This window comes from Diabrotica undecimpunctata, chromosome 7 (assembly GCF_040954645.1).
Source record: "Diabrotica undecimpunctata isolate CICGRU chromosome 7, icDiaUnde3, whole genome shotgun sequence".
Lineage (NCBI taxonomy): Eukaryota > Metazoa > Arthropoda > Insecta > Coleoptera > Chrysomelidae > Diabrotica > Diabrotica undecimpunctata.
The window spans coordinates 131,952,163-131,974,105 of record NC_092809.1 but is presented as its reverse complement, the minus strand read 5'-3'; the positions used below and the strand labels follow the sequence as shown (position 1 = coordinate 131,974,105).

The window sequence follows — 21,943 nt, the reverse complement described above, 5'->3', positions numbered from 1 at the left end:
CCGTATATAGAACACTAATAAGACCAGTTTTAACATCCGCAGCTGAAACTTGGTCACTCACATAGAACGACCAAGAGCTGATTAAGCGTTTCGAGCAAAAGATTCTAAGTATACACAGGGGACTTAGGTGCAGGGTTTGTGGCGTAGACGTAGAGTCACATAGAAGCTTCGGGGAAGCTGATGTGAAATTCGTTAAAGTAGCACGCCTCACATGGAGTGTGCATCTAATCAGAAGGGAGGAAGATGTGACGGTTAGAAATCTATTTGAACGTAGAGAACTAGTGGGGCGACGTACTAGAGGTAGACTAAAACTAGATAGGTACTGAAGGTACCTGTACGATGATGACCGATGAGGGGAAAGATGTAATAATATGGGGATGAAAAGGCGACGTTAACAGTATAGCGATGTGAGAAGACCGTTGACGATAGTTGTCAACCATGCATCCGCATTAACAGACCGAAAGATGTTCAATACGAAAATAACTACTTATATACACAATTACCGAGGCAAACACAACGAATACAGCGAGCAATCTGAACCTGCGAAGATTTTTGTACAGAATGCGAATTATTCGGAGTATATTGCTCAACTGAATACCCTTTTTCACGATAATCTATGTGCAATATGTGGGAAATCGAAATTGTGGCAGGATAAATCTGATTGATACTACGAATACATACTGCCTAACAAAAAATATCACGTACTTCAGCTTATTACGTAGGGTAATATTGATGATACAAGGGTCCTGGTGGTTGTAAAACTTGAGCGATAGTACGGTACCAGAACAATACCGTTGTTCAGACAAGTAGTGGACAAAGTCCAAATAGCCAACGTTGATGTGCCAAATTTAAGAATTAGAAATTGTAGTACTTTCCTTAATATTACAGAAGTGTAAACTAGCTAGTAACAGAATGGCTGCTGGTAGGTTACGTTAGTTTCATAAATTGTATACCCAACAATGAGATAAGACCATACCGGGTGATCACCACAGAATAAAGATAGTATTAAGTCCAGCAGTAAAACTTGGAAGTTATCTGTTTAAAATCAATAATAAAAATAACCTTTAATTTCAAAAACTCTAAACATTACCAAGCTCATTAATACAGGCGGCTACAAACGTGTTAAAGATCTATGTAAGGAATGTTAAAAAATAAAACACATGTTCTATATCGATACCAATTGGCAGAAATAATTATATTTGATTTAAAATTATTGCATATTAAATTATATAATACAAAAAGCATAAAATTATCGTAAATATAAACCATCTATATACAGATATAACCTAATAGGTATTAAATTAAAAATATCAATAATTCAGTCAAAATAACGTGATAAATGCATACTAAATTCAAGGTAGTCTTAATTTGTATGTAAACATATGTTTAGGCGACTTTAATATCTATATGTAACGATCGATGGACTGAGTTGTGGCAATTTAAAGGTAAAAACTATAAAAATACACTTTTTATATTTGTGTCACGCAGATATGGTAAAAATACACGAACTAAATTACTTGAAAGACACGAAACTGATGAAGAAATACTGGAAAGATATTGTTTAGGCTATGAATATGGTGAGCATCTTTTATGGAGTTACATGATTTGGAAAATAAGATTTATCAGCTTAGAAGAATCGCAACCAAAGTTTTGGTCCGTCTCCCATGGTAAAAATGTGTAGAGATCATTTGAGTTCTTCGCAAAAACTTTGTTTCATATAAATATATTTTTCTCCTTGTATACTAATCGTTAGGGAACTAGTATAAATGGGAAAACTAAGTATTTTCTCTATATATTATTTCTGAAACTTGTCTAATGTGCTTTTTCTAATTTTCTAGGAACCTGAAGTGGAAATCTCTGGATTGATCATTTTATGTGACATAACTTTTAATGTGTCCAAATTAGTTATTAGTTTTTCTGAGTCGGTTGAGTTTCAGCTGCACGTATTCCTGGACAGATGTACCGAACTCACTGATAAAACAGATTTTTTTTTTATTTTTATTGCTATTCAAGTACTCAAACGATGCGTTCTCTCCACTAAAGTCTACACTTCCCAAACATGGTATATTACAAAACAATATAGAACTAAAAGTTACTTAAAGAAAAAGATACTTGCTTGGAATATGGCTGAGAGAAGGGGAAATAAACAGGTGAAAATCGAAGAACTAACTTGAAATCAAATTAACAGGAACTTAATCAGGATAGGGCGAAAGAAAGAGCAAAGAAGTGGCTATATGGAGAACAAGGATAAGCAAAGTAATTAGAGGAAAATCAAGAGCAAGCTTAAATAACTAAAACTGGTGAAATACATTAGACGACGTCGCTAGAGGTCAAAAACGCTGGTCTATTTTTATAATTTTCATAAAAAATTACCACTTTAGACTACTAATAATTACATTTTTGTTTAAATTTACTTGTCTAACAATTTTAATCAATTATTAATTTATTTGGATATCGCAAAAATTGCACGAAATTTCTTAAAATTAACAAACACTACAGTCGCACTGGGGATTGGACCGATTTGATGTAGTCATTTTCTATCTCTATAGTATTGTAAGACTTCACCAGCTTACCAAAAAGGTTTAGTTTTATAAGATGATGGTGATAATCTATACCTCTCACCGATAGTGACGTTACCAATGATAGGCCCCTCCTTCAAATTATGCATATACCTACTTACAGTACTTGTACACTTGACGCAGCTTATTAGATCTGTTCCACCGGCACGCCACAATCGGTCAGCTATAACTTTTTAACTTTGTTATGTAAATTTATCTGTTTCCTTTTTTTTGCAACGTATACTTAATTCGCAGAACATGTAGTTTATTCCTTATACCGAAATGAATGTTTCTTGAGGTTTAAGTTTGTTATCAATAATTTATTAATATTAATCTATTGCACTACACAATGAGGAACAAGTTAATAACTAATCAAGCAGAAGAATAAGAAGTATGGACCAAATAGCATGTGAGATTGTTATTTGATACTGAAACACTATTTTTAGAATAGAACATACATAAAATACATTAAAATCGTTGACAAGATTTAAGTTCATCATTTAAAACCGTTTTGATTTCTTTAGATTATCTAAAATAACATTTTTTGACTCTCTGACGTACAGGAAACGTCATTTGTGATAAGTAAAGTGAAATTATATATTTTCGCCTTTATTTACCAAACTTCTCCGGCCGGCAAAGCGATCGGAAGGTCCGTATTCATTCTGTAATTGATATGAGAGGTGTTAAGTTAGTGTTATCTGGTATTTAGACATATTTACGCCTGACTGTTTTGCTGACACGATTTAAATAACTAGTGCCTCTAAAATGAGTTCTTTTAAAAGTGCGCAGCCAACTTTTACCATAATTTGCATTTGTAGATGTATCTGTTAATATGCATGATAAAAATCTGTTGAAGAGTAGAACAACGCTGTAGAGATAGAAAATTTTCCGAAGTAAAACTATTTTTCGCGCATTGATGGAAATAGTGATCAACGATAAAACTGAATCAGTCGTGATTTTTACAGCTTCAAACTCGTGCAATCTTACTCTGACATGGAATCATACATGCAATAACGAAACTCTGTGCACTAGAATTCTATAACTACTGAGTAATAAAATGTTGGATCGAAAAGGATTATTAAAAGGATATTAAAATAAAATAGCGTTAAATGGGGCAACTGCTTAATCTACACTAATGCGTTGAAGTGAGATGCCCTGACATCTCACGTCGCTTCCGTAGCTCTGCAATGTTGCCAAATTTAATATGTTTAATTCAGTTTTTAACGTACTGCACATTATTGTATATATACAGAATATCTACAAAATTGGTTACTACTCTTAGTCAATTAGAACTAATCTGTATATTTAACGTTTTTACGTTTATAACCAGAAAAAACAAACTATACATTAAAGAATGTAAAGATAAAAGCAAGGGCACGTTCAGTTAATAAAGATATTATCAACCACTTCCAAATAGCAGGTATTTTGTGAAAAATTAATGACTACACTATAGAAGACAGTTAATGAGGTGGAGATAGCCTTCAAAAGTAAGATATAGGTAATTGTATATGTTTCAAATTATCATAAATGGTTTAAAAATTGGATATTGCTGCCAAATATACATTTTCCTAACCAAAAAACTATTGGTTGTGCGAAATAAGTAAAAAAAGGAAGAATGAAGTAAGTTTTTGGGTATAAAAGTAGGTAAGGACTGGGAATATTAAAATAGAAAGATTTTTTTAGGTTAGATTAGGTTGGGATTTTAGTATCTAGGAACCTATATAAGTGACAAGGGAAAAAATGAAGACGAAATATAACAAATATTTAAAATGGGATTAGATTTTGTAGGCACCTTAATAAAGTTACTGAAAGCAAAGGGGGAATAGGTTTCAGTACCTGTTAAAATCAAGTCTCGGAAAAAAACAAGGTTCGACAATAGGAGCATAAAAACAGGATTCATTCAGTTTACTCGAAAATCTTCCAGGATAAAGACAACCAAAGTTATTACAACCTTCTGGTGCTGTGCAAACACACTCTTGAAGCTTTAGAAAAACGCATTCAGAGCGATTACAGGATTCTCAATGGATATGGACATGGCTTTCTAGATATCTTCTCTGTAAAATGATAAAGTGGACAGAGCAACATGACGATTCCAGGAAGGTGCAGAGGAAACGGCGGATTCATATTGTATCAATTGTAGATTGAAAGTCCAGACCAAGACATAGATACGAGGGTATATACAAATCATCTTCCAGATTGCAATATGGAAAAGTTTATGAGACCAAACTGGACCTCATTAATTAAGATACATTTCCTGCTTCATAAAAGATGAGTTACATCGAAAAATATTGCCAGATAAAAAGAAGCACATAGCTTGAGCTCAATAATGAACAGACACCATAGTAGGTCAAAGCTTCGATGGCTATATGATGATATATACAAGAACCACCGATCTTTCCAATTGGAATACATATGGCAAACAAATTACATACAAGTTGAAAACTTAGTGGTCCTCTTACGGTTTCAAAACCAGGGTAAAGATGAAAAAATCTCAATATTGCGGTCATTACATATTTATATTACGAATTCTTCGATTTTATTACTTAAAATTACTTTTTCGCTCTCATAATAATCCTTTTAATACAAAATTTTATCCATAGACTCACGCTTTACACGTATTTCTAAAAGGTATTAAGATTTTTCTGTTACAGAACACTGGCTAAAATAACTGCACTATATACTATAAAAAAATATGGTTTCTTTTTGAACAAACATGAATATTTCCTATCACAACCTTGTTCAAAATCCTGAATCTGTGGGTAAAAGACCCAAGGCGATTATTACAAAAATCATTTTGGCGAAAATAACTAAACTAGTAGCAGAGAACTAGGAGTTTTAAGTATGGCTAAAAGATCGGTAATATTTATAGCGTTTATATATTTATATTTTTGTTAATAATTTATAAAATTAATACTTAAAAATCCAAGTTATTGTTTGATTATGGTATAGCATTTTTGAAATGTTTATAACTGTATAGTTAGTTTTGATATTGTTATCTGTTTGAAGTCTATGTTAAAATTCTTAAATAAAAATTGCTTACTCGTTAGTCTATAAAATCGCTTTAAAATTTTAGGTTATATAGCTGAATGTTCCTGCAAATAATGCTGCTGTGCTGCTTATAATACCAAGAAATTTGTACTGGAAAGTAGCAAGCGCCAAAGAGTGAATAATACAAATTAAGGAAACAATCAAAAATGTGCCTCAATCAAGCTACATGGGTTTTCCAACAAAAAACTAACGGTCCCTTTTCGTTTGCACACTAATTAAAAAGGGTTGAAGGAAAAATATCTTGGAATAACTATCGATAGCAAATGTAGTGAAAGGAGTAACAATATTACAATACAAACTTTTGTACAGATCGAAATATGCTATTTGAAGCATTCTTGCTCTATACCAGTCGCTCTACAGCAACTAGTATGTAGGGAGAAGAGCATACGTTTGTTTTTTACCTATATAATGCTTAAAATAGAATATTTCGGTCTATAAATGGTTGTAAAGGTTAACATTTTCGCCACTTTTAAATTTCAAATAGTAATTATGGAATATACTACCTTATCTATTGTTCAAAACTGGAAGAAAAACGGTTCAATGCAAATCGTCAGCAATATTTCTGCATCTGTTGCAGTTTTGGCTACACTAATCCTCAACTAACAGAGATACCCCACAAAACAATTTCAATCTTCATTAACCTAAAGTGTGTAACATATAGTAATAAACAATACTTATGTAATGCATTTGCATCTCAATTTAGTCAACGTTTATTGCAATTCTCTTTGCTCAGTATTTGTTTTTTAACCAGATTCCCTCTTCAATGTTTTCCAGCTAAAAATTTCTTTAAAAGATTTAAGACTAACCTAAGGTAAAAGGCAGTCAAATATGGAGAGATTGAAGGATATGTAACAAAGTACTACCCATCAAAAGCGTGTGAATGGTTCTAACCATTCAGGACAGCCTGGGTACGTGGAAGTTATTCCTGACACGTAGGGCAGGTGTAAATAAGGCATAACCAAATAAAGAGCCGAGGATCAACTGAGAATATGATATTAAGACAGCAATGATGTTATTAACTGTATATATTGTTGATTGAACATCACACACAAACACAAAATACACATACACCTACACATGCTCAATCGGCAAATCATCAGATAGCCGGAGCACAAACCAGGCTTATCTAGATGCGTCTATTGCCCCTGACTCCCCAATGCCGAGGTGTAATAGCATCGGGCGCATGGAATGCATCTCAGGCGTGTTGCGTAAGTGATGCCACTTAGAGAGAGAGAGAGAGAGGGAGCTAGCGAACTCTAGGGAATTAGAGCCTGGATAAGGTATGAGCGCACTAACGTGCTTGACAGCATTTCGTTCAAAGTCGGACACGGAGACAGAAAGACATAAGTCAGAAGACAACTTAGAAATTATCCACTCTTTTGAGTGTACAAATAAAAATATAAAAGGAACGAGCAGAGAGACTACCTTGGTCGCAGATTTTATCTCTGCTCCAAAAAGATCTTAATGACCCCAATCATGCTCCTGCAGGCGAACCGTCAGCAGAGAAGGAAGAGCTTTGTCAGGACTTACTGTGACTACGAGAAGGTTTGATTAAGCTTTGATACAAGAGCCCTTGGTATATCTGGGGCAAATAAACGATTAACTCTTAATGAAGAGGTACAATAGAACAATTAACTTCAGTACGACCGACTTCAGTAGACGGCTTTAAGAGAAGAAACGCGTTTAGGGAAAGGAAATTGAAGAAAAAAATTCACTTTTTGTTCTCTGGAAGTTCTGGTATTAACAAGAATTTGTAGTGACCTCTGTAAGTAGAACTTGCTTTAATCAACAACAAGAACAGCAAAAACCAGTATAGAAGAGGCATTCAGTATTACGAACGGATGGTCTAAAGAATGGATTGCTCGGTCAAAATAATAATATATTTTGCATTACCCATAATCCATCTATCTTTGACCTATCATGCAGAATATGGTCCTACCATGGTCGAAATAGATACTAAACTCCTCTCTCCTACCAAATCATTGAAAAGAGTCTCACAAGGTCCTATAAAAGTAGCCTCGACGACTTCGTGTTCACAAAGTCGATATATTATATTAGTAGACTTGATGTTTGTAACTTTTCAGTTTGTTGTATTAGTGATTTTACTGTTTCTTTCTGTTTCTGAATAGCCATGAAATAAATAATATGAACACATTGGTTGTCTGGTACAACAGGCAAGTTAGAAAAAATGTACACCACTTTCTCAAAAAATATGGAATTACAAATAAATGAGGAAAAAACCAAAATGATGACATCAACACTCAACAAAGAGCCAGAAACATTGGTTACCAATTCATTGTTGATACTTCTAGCTTTGAAGTGGCCGAAAATTCACATACTTAGCCTCCCCGATGACCAATGACAACTCCATAACGGAAGAAATCACCTACATTGGGCTGCGTAAATCCATAAAAAGCAGAAACTTAAGCTAAAAAACAAAAATTACAATATACAAAACCCTTATACTGAAAGTGTTTACATATTACGTATTGGAAATATGGACCATCTCCAAGATAAATGGTGGGAAAACCTCTTACTCATATTTGAATGAAGAATCCTGGGAGGAATATTCAGTGGCATCCGTGAAAAAGGTATTTGCAAGATGAGGTACAACCATGAAGATATACCACAAATACAAACAGATATCTGGTGGCAAAGACGTGATATCTCTCATAAAAATAGGAAGACTAAGATGGGCAGGAGATCTAGCAAGATCGCAGCAGAATAACCTTCCTAGACGAATACTTGTGTCACAGCCGGTGGTAAGTCGACAGAGAGGTAAGCCAAAACTTACAGATGACAGAATAGTGTAGACGAAGATGTTTTTCCATGAAGGGATGAATATGCTACACAAAATACTTTACTGGTATGAGAGGGTTCAATAAGAGAACCTACACAATATAAATGAATTGAGAGATCGATTTAAACCTACTGAACATTACGATGGCGAGAAAGATCAAACAGAATAAGAAACTCGATGAAAGAGGTAATGTTATAGTAATAGACTAGTAGATTAGATCCGATACAGTTCGGATGAGAGACTAGAGGAGGTATGTTATATATTAACAGGCTTTTATTATACCGTACAATTTGTTCTTAATATCTTACACATGTACACCCAAAACATTTCAAAGCGATTTTATAGATACATGTTTGTAAAAATATCGTCAATCAGAAATAAGCGCTACCCTGAAAAAATTAAAACAACTTTTTAAAATCTCGTTGACTTACTTATAATACAAAATTGGCGCTGAAAGATTATCACACTAGGCGAAATTTTACGCTTAGAGTAGACTACTAAAGCTATGTCACAGGAATGAGTCGAATTAGCAATATTTCCAAGAAAACTTATAATTATATGTAAAAAAATCGTAAGATACGTTTTGTCTCAACTTTTTTCTAAAATTTTACTGATATCTTGTTTTAAATCACAGACATATAATACAAGAGCGACTAAGCGTTGCAATACCAGCCCGATCCCCTAGTGCGACAGAGAAAAGTGCAGTCCCTGCATATCTTTTTAATTTACAGGGTTTATCGACCATGTGACCTAAATGACCAATGAAAATGTCACGTGGTCGATAGACCCGGCCCATTAGAAAGAGACGCAGGGAATCCTTTGCGTCACTTTTCTCTGTTGCACTGGGGGAAGGGGCTGGTATTGCAACGATCAGTCTATCTTTTATTTTATGTCTACGATTTAAATACAACAAAACAACCTAAAAGTGTTATGATCGATTTAAATAACAAAGGCTTCGCTAAGAAGGTAAGTATACTATTGGTATAAAAAAAAATTAAGAAAAAAGTTGAAATTAATGCATCATGATATTTTACACGCTATTAAAAGTTTGTATGTCTGAATATATATATGCTCTGATGCTCTTGTTACGTTAGACTTTAGTACTCTAATCCGTCATTTATCAACAATACGTCAGTTTAGGATGCTATTCCGCTAATCAATCTTCTGTAACTTTATAGAAAACTCAAAAACATATTACTGACTTTTTTAATTAGTTTTTTGCACCTCCTGTAAAGTTACAGCAAAGTTGGCGGATTAACTTTTGAGCCGACGAATAGCTTTATATTCATGTTGTTGTGACTTATGACAACTCAGCTGCATATGTGCAGCATTGCACATATGTCCCACAATTTATACAGTACATTCATTTTTATAGAGGAATTTCCGAACATGTTTGTTTTAATCAAAATTTGGAATGATCAATAGGATCTTCAACTGTATTTTTTGAAGATTTCATAAGATTAACATTTAATAACGTAATAACTGAGTGTGTAATATCATCACATTCTAATAAACGTTCTTTTTGTAGAACGTCTGTAATGGTCATCAAGGCAACGATTTTTACAGTCAACAAAGACTCGTTTTAGGGTGTATAATAACCATCAAAATGTTAAAAAGTAAAGAGTATTTTTTCTAAACTCAAAATTCAATAGGAATGTCAGTGACTCATTTTGTAGTCCTAAACATTTGGTGGAGAGTTAAACATTGATTTATTTATCTCCATAAAATTGGCCCTCAATCTGACATCTGTTATAGACAAAGTAGACTCGCCGTAGCTTCAATATTCAGGTTTATCCGGATCAACACAATCAAAACGTATCTAAATGCCTGGGGATGGGCAGCGAGAGCATAGTATCTTTTTCGGTAATAGTAAAATACGTCTGGCAACGGTGTAACCTCGATTGTAAACAAAAAATGAACTCTCGTCAGGTAGTCACCAGTACTTTATCAGCGAATAGTCCGGTAAATTGGAAACGAAACCAACGTACAGTAAACCTGTCGATAAAATAGATGAAAGGTGGTGTTTAGATGTAAGAGAAAACAAAGAATGAAGCCAGTACATGAAAGATTACCTATAACAAATTTCGATATGTTGATAGATGATGTCGCAGCATTCTGTAGAGATTTGAATCCATTCAAAAAGCCATTCCGAAAAATTCAATTGGCAATATTTCAACAAATATAATCAGAAGAAACCTCACGGGTTTTATTTTAGGAACGAAATGCTCAGGTTAAAAGCCATTTAACAACAAATAAATGCAGATGATACTTTGAATAAAGTATTCTTAAGGGTATTGTTCTTGTTAAGTCTGGGATAATTCCTATAGGAACCACCTGAACTGCAACCAAATGAGATCTTTTCTGCCCTTGTTTCACTCAGAAGAGATATATGTCCGTAATTAAGTCGATCAAGCCCCTGATCAGAAGTTCCAGTATTTCCTCTTCTGGAATAGAGAAATTCTTTTTAGACTTAAAGCCGGGTATTTCATGATAATGTGTTCCGTATATTCCATTCTTCACCACAGTACCTGCATGTGTTGTCATCCACCAGTTACATCTTACTCAGGTGATATTTGCAGTGGAGTGGATATACCCTGTTAGTATACCACAGAGGAGTCTTAGCTCTCTTCTGAGTTTAGATTCAGCACTTCCTTCTCCCTCTTTATCCTTGGTCTTCTTCTTCTAATGGCGCTATAACCCTTTGTGGGTCTTGGCCTATGTAACAACGTTTTTCCATTATGCCCTGTCGGATACTTTCCTTCGTATCTGCCAGATGTTCATGGATTTAAGATCGTCCTGTACATCGTCTATCCACCTTTTACGGAGACTTCCCTTGTTATATTTCCTTGTGGTTTCCATCTCTGGATTACTGTTACAGCTCGATTATCTGGCATTCTTTCTAAGTGACCAAGCCAGGTTAGTATTTCTGACTTTACAAATCTAATGATATCTGCGCTCTGCATTACTTCATACAACTCATAGTTCATTTTAATTCCCCACGAACCATCGCCATAGCTACAATGGGTTGGTCCAAATATTTTTCTTAATATTTCGCGCTCAAATATTCTCAATTCATTTTCATCAGCGGTTGAAAGGGTCGACGTTTCACATCCATATGTGACCACTGGTCTAATTACTGATTTGCAGCTTTTATCTTTGGTATTACAAAGAATATTAAATGAAATGAATTTTCGGTATGTAAAGAGAAATAGGAAAAGTTTTTTAATCGAGAAAGACGAAGTACGTGGAGAAACTCTTTACAAAAAATTCGTGGTTTTAGACGTTTTGACAAAAAAATATATTATGGCGAAAAGTGGTTGGCTGAGCAAGATTTAAATTTTGAAGGATCACGACAGGCTTTTAATGATTGACTTTCAACCGGCTTATTGGGTCTCGTTATTACGCACATAGGAAGTGATTTTAATTTTTGTCTATATATAAATTTGTACTTCAATCAAAAGAGATAAGTGTAAAATATCTAGATAAGTAAAAAAACGAGGTCGTACTTAAGAATAACACATTCAAGGTAAAGAGTATGTTCAACGAAGTCTGAAATTGTGCATAGTACTTCCTCTTAATCGTTGAAAGCTATTGTCAAATGCCAATTAATAAAAAAAATGACGACTGAATATTTTTAATATTGCAAATAATTAAAGAATCTAAAGTAACCAAAAAATACATCCCATAATTTTTCTCAGGAATGAGTCAGTCGTAAAAGAAGTTGATCTCTCTCCTCGTCTCTCTCTCTCTCTCTCTCTCTCTCTCTCTCTCTCTCTCTCTCTCTCTCACCCGTGCCACACAACAAGAGCATTTAAGTTAGTTTGTGTTGTAAGTGTTTAAGTTGTAAAGTGTATACATAAAAGATTGTGGAAGTACAATAAACCCATAATAAAAGGGTGTACGTGTATAATTTTCATCCCCACTAAAGGAAACAAACGAATCAGCAACCAACTAAATCCTGTAACAAAAATCGACAGGTCGCCACGAGGGTTTGGTACGCTACGGGTATAGTGGAAATAACCCCATCGTTTCCCTATAGAGTCCAGGCAATGATTTCCCTGATTATAATAAATTTACTCGCTGTCATTGAGCTGCATACGTTTCTCGTCACAGACCCCTCTGAAGTCTATGCTTTTGAATCTAGAACCTGACAATCACATTGAATTTCAAGTATAAAGGCACTGACGTGCTGACACAAATAGGTTTAATCATTATTAGGTTAGATTCATAAAACATTGCAATTAGTTTCTACAAACGACAAACGTGAAATTTTTCTTCCACAACAAAATTTAATACTAGTTAAATTTACTTATCCTAAATTTGTATTGAATTGTACTATTTCATGAAAAAGAGATGTACCTGACATAAGAGTAAGAGTAGATAGAACCATCTCTCGAAAAAATTTTAATCCTATTTATCTGGCCAATGCTGTGAAGTTAGTAAAGAACACCCAAACGGTATATTAAATAGATAATATCTTCAGTTAATATATTTAATTGCCTCTATTCCATGATGCGATGATGACACACAGTCAGTGATTTAAACGAAAACAACGCCCATAAAAAATGTCTAGGGATTTACAACCGATCTTCCTATTTCTCAAGAATAGCGACCTGCTGATATTTTCATCCAGTTTTAATAACTTATGCTAAGACGTCTTTGACATTTTTTATGCGTGTATTTTGTACAAATACTCCCCAAATTATATAGAAAATAAAAAATCATTTTAAATATCTGTTTCCAATTTATTTTTCACTTCCTTCATTCAAGAGTAGTCAAAATCTTCGTGTAACGTTGTGTAAAAAACGTTATGAGTTTTAGTCACCTAGAATTAATCTTAACTTTCAGCTATTTCGGTAAAAATCACATTTCCTAAAGTAAAAAATTATTGATATGACTTTAACTTCCTAGCTAAATTTTTGTCTGGCCTATTTCTAATAATTCCCATTGTTGACGTCTGCATGGCTATCTTCATACAGATTACCTAGAAAAGTCAAAATATTTATAAATAGTACAGATTATAATAAATGTTGATGATAAAACAAGGTTTATAGTCAAACGCTGACCCATGATAAGTACGAGGCATGTTTTTTAAGTAAGTACCGTTTTGCGATTCCGCCGCCGCAGCGCTACGGTCGGCATTCCGCGCATGAGCGCTGGTTACCTACATCTCGTGTCTACGCACTGACGCCATTACAGTCTGATTCTTCATTGTATACTTGTTTACTCCAGTGTTTAAGATGCCTCCAACAATCGTGAGTCACGCTGATTGTGAAGTACGGGCTGTTATACGATTTCTTAGTGCTAAAGGCGTAAAACCGATCGATATTCATCGTGAGATCGTTGAAGTTTACGGACAAAACATTATGAGTGATGGAATGGTAAGGAAATGGGTGAGAGCATTTAAAGATGGCCGCACAAATGTGCATGATGAAGAACGGAGTGGGCATCCTTAGGTCGTTAATGAAAATTTGGTGCAGAAAGTGGACGAAAAGGTGAGAGAAAACAGACGCTTTACAATTTCATCATTGTCCGACTGCTTTCCTCAGTATTCTCGTAGTGTTTTGTATCGCATTGTTACCGAGAACTTGAATTACCGGAAATTGTGTTCACGTTGGGTTCCAAAAATGTTGACGGATTTGCACAAAACCCAACGTTTAGGCAAGGCATTGACTTTCCTTGAGCGGTACCACAGTGAAGGTGAAGATTTTTTATACCAAATTGTTACTGGTGACGAAACGTGGGTGGCCTACGTCACACCAGAATCGAAACAGCAATCCATGGAATGGCGACATTCATCATCACCCAAAAGAGTGAAGTTTAAGCAAACAATTTCTGCCCGGAAAATCATGTGCACAGTTTTTTGGGACAGAAAAGGAGTATTGCTAGTGGAGTTTCTGCCTCGTAATGAGACAATCAATGCAGCGTCTTATTGTGAGACATTGAAAAATCTGCGTCGTGCAATCCAGAACAAAAGACGTGGCAAGTTGAGTAAGGGTATCGTTTTGCTGCATGACAATGCCCGTCCACATGTGGCTAATCAGACCAAAGATCTCATCAAATCATTTAAATGGGAAACTCTAGATCATCCTCCATACAGCCCTGATCTGGCGCCCAGCGACTACTATTTGTTCCAGCACTTGAAGAAACACCTGCGCGGTCTGCGTCTTCAAGACGATAACGAAGTCAAAACTTTTGTGATGCAGTGGTTAACAAGTCAGGCGGCAGAATTTTATCAGGAGGGTATTCAAAAACTGGTGCCACGTTATGACAAGTGCCTCAATATTCACGGAAATTATGTAGAAAAGTAGATTAAGGTACAGGCTTTCATGTAAAAATAAAATTATTGCCATATCTTTGCACGTCTTTTTTTAATTCCAAAACGGTACTTACTTAAAAAACACGCCTCGTATATTAAGTTTAAAATTTTAGGTTATAATACAGTCAACTTGGGCCTAAAATGTATTTATCGGGAAAATAATAGAATATCCAGTAAAAGTTAACATATTAGAACACGTAAATCATTACTATATTTATTTTCTTTCATCATCATCATCAATGGCGCTACAACTCTTCGTGAGTCTTTGCCGCGTTTACTATTTCCTTCCATGTTTGTCGGTCCTGTGCCAGTAATTCCCATTGTCGTATTTTCTTTAGCATATGGCAATACATGGTAATACAAAACATGTTAAAAATATATGGTGTGTATTTTCATATTATATGTTGAAATTGGATGCAGCTATCCACTTAAGCATCCACATTGAAATAACACGTGCATCATTCATTAAACTTAAAAAGTTTCTTTGTTGTCGGGATATAAGGTTAGAACTATGCCTGAGAATGCTTCGATGTTACGTGTTCTCTACTCTTCTTTATGGCTTGGAAGCGTGGACACTAAAACAAGTCCATCTGAATAAGTTGGCCGCCTTTGAATTTTGGTATTACAGAAGAATTCTACGAATATCATGGATTCAAAGAATGTCAAACGTGGAAGTAACTAGAAGGATATGAAATGAGGTGGAAATAATATTAACTATCAAAAGACGAAAACTTGAGTACTTAGGACATGTGATGAGAGGGCAAAAATACGCATTATTACAACTTATTATGCAAGGCAAAATCCGAGGAAAGCGAAATGTGGGAAGACGAAGAATATCCTGGCTTAAGAACTTAAGGGAATGGTTTGAATGCAGTAGTGCAGAACTTTTTAGAGCGGCAGTCAACAGAGTCCGCATAGCCATGATGATTTCCAACCTTCGATATAAAATGGAACTTAAAGAAGAAGATCCACTTAAGACACATGGGCTTTGGAGTCAATAAATCTATTGGGTTACCAGGGTATGCACTTAGTTCACTTTCCTCGACTAGATGACGAATAGATTACAGTAATACAGATTTTCTGCAAAGATATCGTATCACGAGCGAATTCTGGTTATGTTTTTCCTATGGCATTCTGGTCAGCTTAAGACACATGGGCTTTGGAGCCAAGAAATAAATTGAGTCACCAGAGTATCTTGGCTCACTTTCCACGACTAGGTGACGAATAGACTAGAGTAATACAGATTTTCATGCTGTTCATGCTTTTCCGTATATGGAGAAGGAGATCAATACCGTTAGTCATTTCTGAAGGATCTATTGAATTTCGCAGGTAGTAGAGAGCGTTTTCATTCCAGAAATTCAACCAGTTAGCATCGAGGATGAAATTGCCGTCAACGAGCTGATAAACAAGACTCCAGAGTGTTTGGATGGGCAATTCAGGGTTGTTCATGATTTTATTGCATACCATTCTGAGTGCTTCCTGTCCGCGGAGAGAGAGAGAGAGAGATAGAGAGATAGAGAGAGAGATAGAGAGATAGAGAGAGAGATAGAGAGAGAGAGATAGAGAGAGAGAGAGAGAGAGAGAGAGAGAGAGAGAGAGAGAGAGAGAGAGAGAGAGAGAGAGAGAGAGAGAGAGAGAGAGAGAGAGAGAGAGAGAGAGAGAGAGAGAGAGTGGAACCATATAGCTGAGTGCTGAAACCCAGAACACGGGAATAGACTTGATACAATTAATTATCATCTTCATTGTTTTAGAATGTTCATCTTTTAGTATGCTTTTAGTATTTGAGTACAGTATTATTAAAAGAAAATTTTCGTTGGTGGTTTGCTTCCCTGTTATTAAGATGAAAGCATCTAGCTTCAGTCTTATTTAGGTGTGGTATGAGTCTCCATGTTTTAAAGTATTCATTTAGAGTCGACAAATTATCTGTTAGGATTGTCTCGGTCGCTTTTAAGTTCTTATGTTGGAAAGATAATCAGCGTATCCAAATTTCCTTGCAGAAGTGTTATGAAGGTCTGATATACGAGCCCTAACAACTATATAATGGGACATATTAAAATATATAACAAATTCAGGTGTTTGATTATTAATTTATTATTATTTTTTAATAGTTATGATAATAATGCCGAATAAACAATATTTTAAATGATATATAATCACAAAACGTAATTAATATTGATGTATACAGCCCACATAACCTATCAATGTCATAAGGATTATCAAAATATGTAAAAATTAGTGACAACTAAATAATGGGGCAGTATGAAGTAACTGCTAAAATCCACACAAGAAAAGACAATTATTAGGCTATGAAAACAATGCAGCCGGATACTCAACAAACATCAAAAATTTGTTGTCAAATCGAGTAAATCGCCTGGTACCTCGAGAAATTAAAATATTCCTAAAACTATAGTGTGGCATATAATTACGCATTATGACGAAACATGAAGTATCTTAGATAAAACAGGTAAAAGCCCGAATTGTCCAAAAATAGTTTCTGATAAAAATAATAGACTATTAGTAAAAGTTTGCAAAAATGTCGAAGATATACTCTTAAGGCCATTTACAGATGAATGGAATCATTAAACTGGATTAAATCTGTCAAGGGAATGCTATCGCAAATAGAAACATAAATCTGTATTGGATTACAGGTAACTGAAAACTGTACTCGTAGTTTAATATAAATTACTATTTAACTGGGAATAAGCCACAATTAAAGGTTAAAATACGTTTATTGACGTTTCAATTTCCACTTCGGAAATCGTTCTCAAAATACAAACATTAGTAAATTAAACAAATTTTTGTTAAAAAAAAAAAAAAAAAAAAAAAAAAAAAAATGTATTTTGAGAACGATTTCCGAAGTGGAAATTGAAACGTCAATAAACGTATTTTAACCTTTAATTGCGGCTTATTCCCAGTTAAATAGTAATTAATTTAAAATGCCACAAGAAAATAGCTTCAGAACAATAGTTTAATATATGTTAACATATCTTCAGTTACAGCAAAACAAAAACAAGCCAGGCTCATTTGGGCAAAATCTAAACTTTCTTGGTGGGTAGAAGATTGGTCTCGAGTGATTTTTAGTGAAGAATCAAAATTCGACGTGTGTTTTGATGATACCCGTAAACGAGTTTTTCGCACTAAGCATGTGGCTTTTCACCAAGAGTGTTTGAAAGGGACAGTAAAATTTCTTAAATGTGTGATAATTTGGGGTTATATTACTTAGAATGTTTTTAATTTATTGATGGTACCACAACTGTTGCGAAATATCAACACATACCTCAAAACATCCTACTGTCAAGTCTTGTGAAATTAAATGCTGGCGGGAATTATATTTTTCGGCAGGACGAAATGGCCTGTTATACGGCCAGAACCACAAACAATTGGTTTGGAAACCACAATATAATTTAATTTTCTTGACCTTCCAACTTCCAACAGTCCTGACCTGAGTGTCATTAAAACAGTATAGCATAAAATGAAACAGAGACCAACGAATAATCCACAACGGACATTACACGAACTTAGTCGAGTAAATGCCCAACCGAATTCGAGCGGCCATTAAGTCTACAGGCGATGCTACTTCGTATTAAACATAAATATTCATTATATCGATGTCATAATAAACATTCTTTATTATTAATTAGTTCTGTTAGAGTAAGCATATTTTGTTTTGTGTTGCTAATTGAACCAATATTATTAGTAATTAACTAATTACATAGTAATACAATTATTAAAAAAATGAATAGAAAAAAATAAACCGCCAACTATCTGAATTTTCCATGTATTTTAGTTTGTCCCATTATATTATAGTTGTTAGGGCTCGTACAAATGTTGAGTCGAGTGGGGGCCAAAACAGATCCCTGTGGTATTCCATTGTTTAACTTTCTCTGTTAGAAAAATTTATTTAAAAATTCCTTTATAAAAGGTATATATTAAAACACCCTATCGGGCTACATCACAGATCGTTTTCGGAATTAATATTCCATCATCAGTGCTATCTGGATGTGCATGTTTTAAGCGACTAAATGCATGGGTAAAAACCCTTTAAATGTTGTTAAATTAAATTTGAGTTACATTATTTGATTTTATATACTAGGATGTATAAGTTACAACAGGAATAGATTTAGATAGAAGATATAGATGACACCCAGTTTGGATTCAGAGGAGAACTAGGAACGAGAGAGGCTCTGTTCGCTTTTAACGTTCTCGCGCAAAGACGACTAGATATGAACCAGGATCTCTATGTCTGCTTTATAGATTATCAAAAGGCTTTTGATAGAGTACGACATCAGAAACTCGTAAAACTGTTAAAGGAAAGAATGGGGATAGTCGAGATATACGGGTTATTGTCAATCTGTACTGGAATCAAAAAGCAAAGGTTAGAATCGAAAATGTCGATACAGAAACTATAGAAATCAAAAGAGGTGTTAGACTGGGTTGCGTGCTATCCCCATTGTTATTCAATCTGTATATCGAAGCTATTTTTAAGTAAGCAATATCAGAGGAACAACAGGGTATATCAATAAATGGAAAAATCTTGAACAACATAAGATTCGCAGATGACACCGCTGTTTTTGCAGACAGTCTAGAAGCACTCCAACGATTAGTAAATAGATTACATCAAGTCAGTATAAAATATGGACTACAAATGAACGTTAAGAAAACTAAGTGCATGATTATTTCTAAGCAACATACAGTAGGAAGGCTAGATATCGAGGGAAACCAAGTAGAAAGAGTGAATAACTACAAATATCTGGGAACCTGGGTAAATGAAAACAATGACCAATGTAGAGAAATAAGGATACGCATTGTAATTGCAGAACAAGCATTTATAAAAATGAAAACAATGTTTGTTAATCGAGACCTTCCTCTGGAGCTGAGGATAAGAGCCTTAAGATGCTACGTGTTCTCGACTTTGTTGTATGGAATGGGAAGCTGGACATAAAGAAGTTGGAATCATTTGAGATGTGGACCTATAGAACGATTTTGAAAATACCATGGACCCAACGAGTTACAAATGCAGAAGTGTTAAGAAGGCTACAAAAGGATTGCGAGGTCATAAAGCACATCAAAACAAGAAAGCTGGAATATTTAGGCCACATTAAAAGAGGTGCGAAATATGAGATATTAAGGCTCATAATGCAAGGTAAAATCAAGGGTAAAAGATCCATAAGAAGACTAAGAATTTCCTGGCTAAGAAACCTAAGAGAGTGGTACAGTTGCAGCTCAGTAGATCTTTTCAGAGCAGCCGCCAATAAGGTGCGGATAGCAGTGATGATAGCCAACCTCCGATAGGAGAAGGAACTACAAGAAGAAGAAGGAATAGATAACATAGCAACGTAAGACTCCAGCAACTGAGAGTTGCTATCAACAAGTCCTCGTAGATACTTTGTCTCAGGACTAGCAACCTCCAGTGGAGTTTTAAGTTGACATGTTACCTATTTCTATTGTACCTTAAGCATCCTAGTATATAATATCAAATAATGTAACTCAAATTTAATTTAACAACATTTAAATGGTTTTTACCCATGTATTTAGTGGCTAAAAACATGTATATCCAGAGAGCACTGATGATGGAATATTAATTCTGAAAACGTTCTGTGATGTAGTCCGATAGGGTGTTTTAATACAGTGTAGCCCGAAATAAACAGTACTCAAACTGAAACCTAGGTGTCTCTTTGTGTGCGCTGTCATACCCACATTAACTAGAATAAACCTCTTAAGTAATCTTAAAACAATAAATTAGTAAGGCCTAATTGTTAAAAATGGTGTTAAGTACAAAGAAGAAAGTGTTTCTGGTGGAGCATTCTTTCCGCTCATATGAAATCGGCCGACGTAATGATGGCAGTCCGCGATACGTGTGTGACACGTTGTCAATTCACACAACGGTTTAATAAACGTTCTCCAAGTAATGCTGTAATTTTGAAGGTTGTTGAAAAGTTTAAAAATACGGGTAATCTATTGTGCCAACGAAAAGGAAACTCAAGGCGTCCCGGTACAGTTAACAAAAACAATAACCATGAACGTGTTTTTGAGATAATCTTGGAAAATCCTAAAGCCAGCCAGACAAGGACAGCGTTGCATGTTGGCTTAAAAAGAACTTTCTTGCAAAGAATCCTAAAGGAGCTGGGTGCATTTTCGTATGTAATTCAGGTATATCAACAAATATATACTCGGGATTATCGCAGTAAGTGGAATATTGCACCCAAATTCTTGCGTTACAGTATGAAAATCCTAAATTATTGAAAAATGTATGGTTTTCAGACGAAGCATATTTCCATTTGTCAAGCCATGTAAAATGTTGCTCGATTTCTGGGCTTTGCCAAACCAGATGAAGTTCAAGAAGTTCCTTTACATAGTGCAAAAAGTGTCTGGTGTGTAGTTTCGGGACACGGAATCATTGGTCCGTACTTTATCGAAGTAAATGGTGGACAAGTCACACTTAATCAACAGAGGTACATACAAGTTTTAACACGCTTTATCCCTGATCTACAGTAATTATGCCGTGTACGTAATCATTTCGAGACCAATTTTTTCAGTAGGACGCGGCAACTTGCCATACTGCTGTCGCAATTCGTCAATTTTTTTAGGGACATTTTCCAAGCAGATTCATTTCACGATTTATTGACTTCCCTTAACCTTCTCATTCTCCAGACCTCACATTTCCAGACGTATACATTTGGGGCACATCTAAAACTGCCGTGTTTAAACAGGCACTACAAACCATCGATGAATTAAAGGATGCCGCCAGAGCCTTCGCGGACCTGAGATAACTTTTATTCATTCCATTACGAGAAACTTCGAACATCGGTATGAAGTCTGTCTTGAGCGGGGAGGAGCACATTTAGAACATGTAATAACTGTCAATATGTATTTCTTAAAACAATAAAATCATTAAAAGTACAGTACTGTTTATTTTGGGCTATACTGTATATACCTTTTATAAAGGAATTTTTAAATCAATTTTTTGTGATACATGGTATACATCCAGCTACAGGAATTTAGTTTCCTTGTGGATTTCTCTGTTAGCTTATATTGTTACATTGTACGACGCGAAATTATCCATCTGATAGCATATTGTTAATTAGTCAGCATGGAACCACTTTAACAAGTTTATAACTGATGTTTATAAGTTTAAAAACTGATGTTTTTACTTGTTTTTCGAAACCAGGCTCCGTGTGTGGTAGCAACTCTCTAGCTATAAGTTTTAAACGCTTTTGA

At 34.9% G+C, this 21,943-nt stretch overlaps 1 protein-coding gene across 1 annotated transcript in view; it reads right to left on the bottom strand.

Moving 5' to 3' along the window:
* Positions 1 to 1,170: 1,170 nt before the first annotated feature.
* Positions 1,171 to 21,943, bottom strand: part of LOC140445842 (ubiquitin domain-containing protein 1) — a 75,663-nt gene continuing 54,890 nt past the window's right edge. The window contains exon 4 of the mRNA XM_072538224.1: positions 1,171 to 13,390. The gene's annotated coding sequence lies outside the window, so the exon portion shown is untranslated. The remainder of the gene's footprint in view (positions 13,391 to 21,943) is intronic.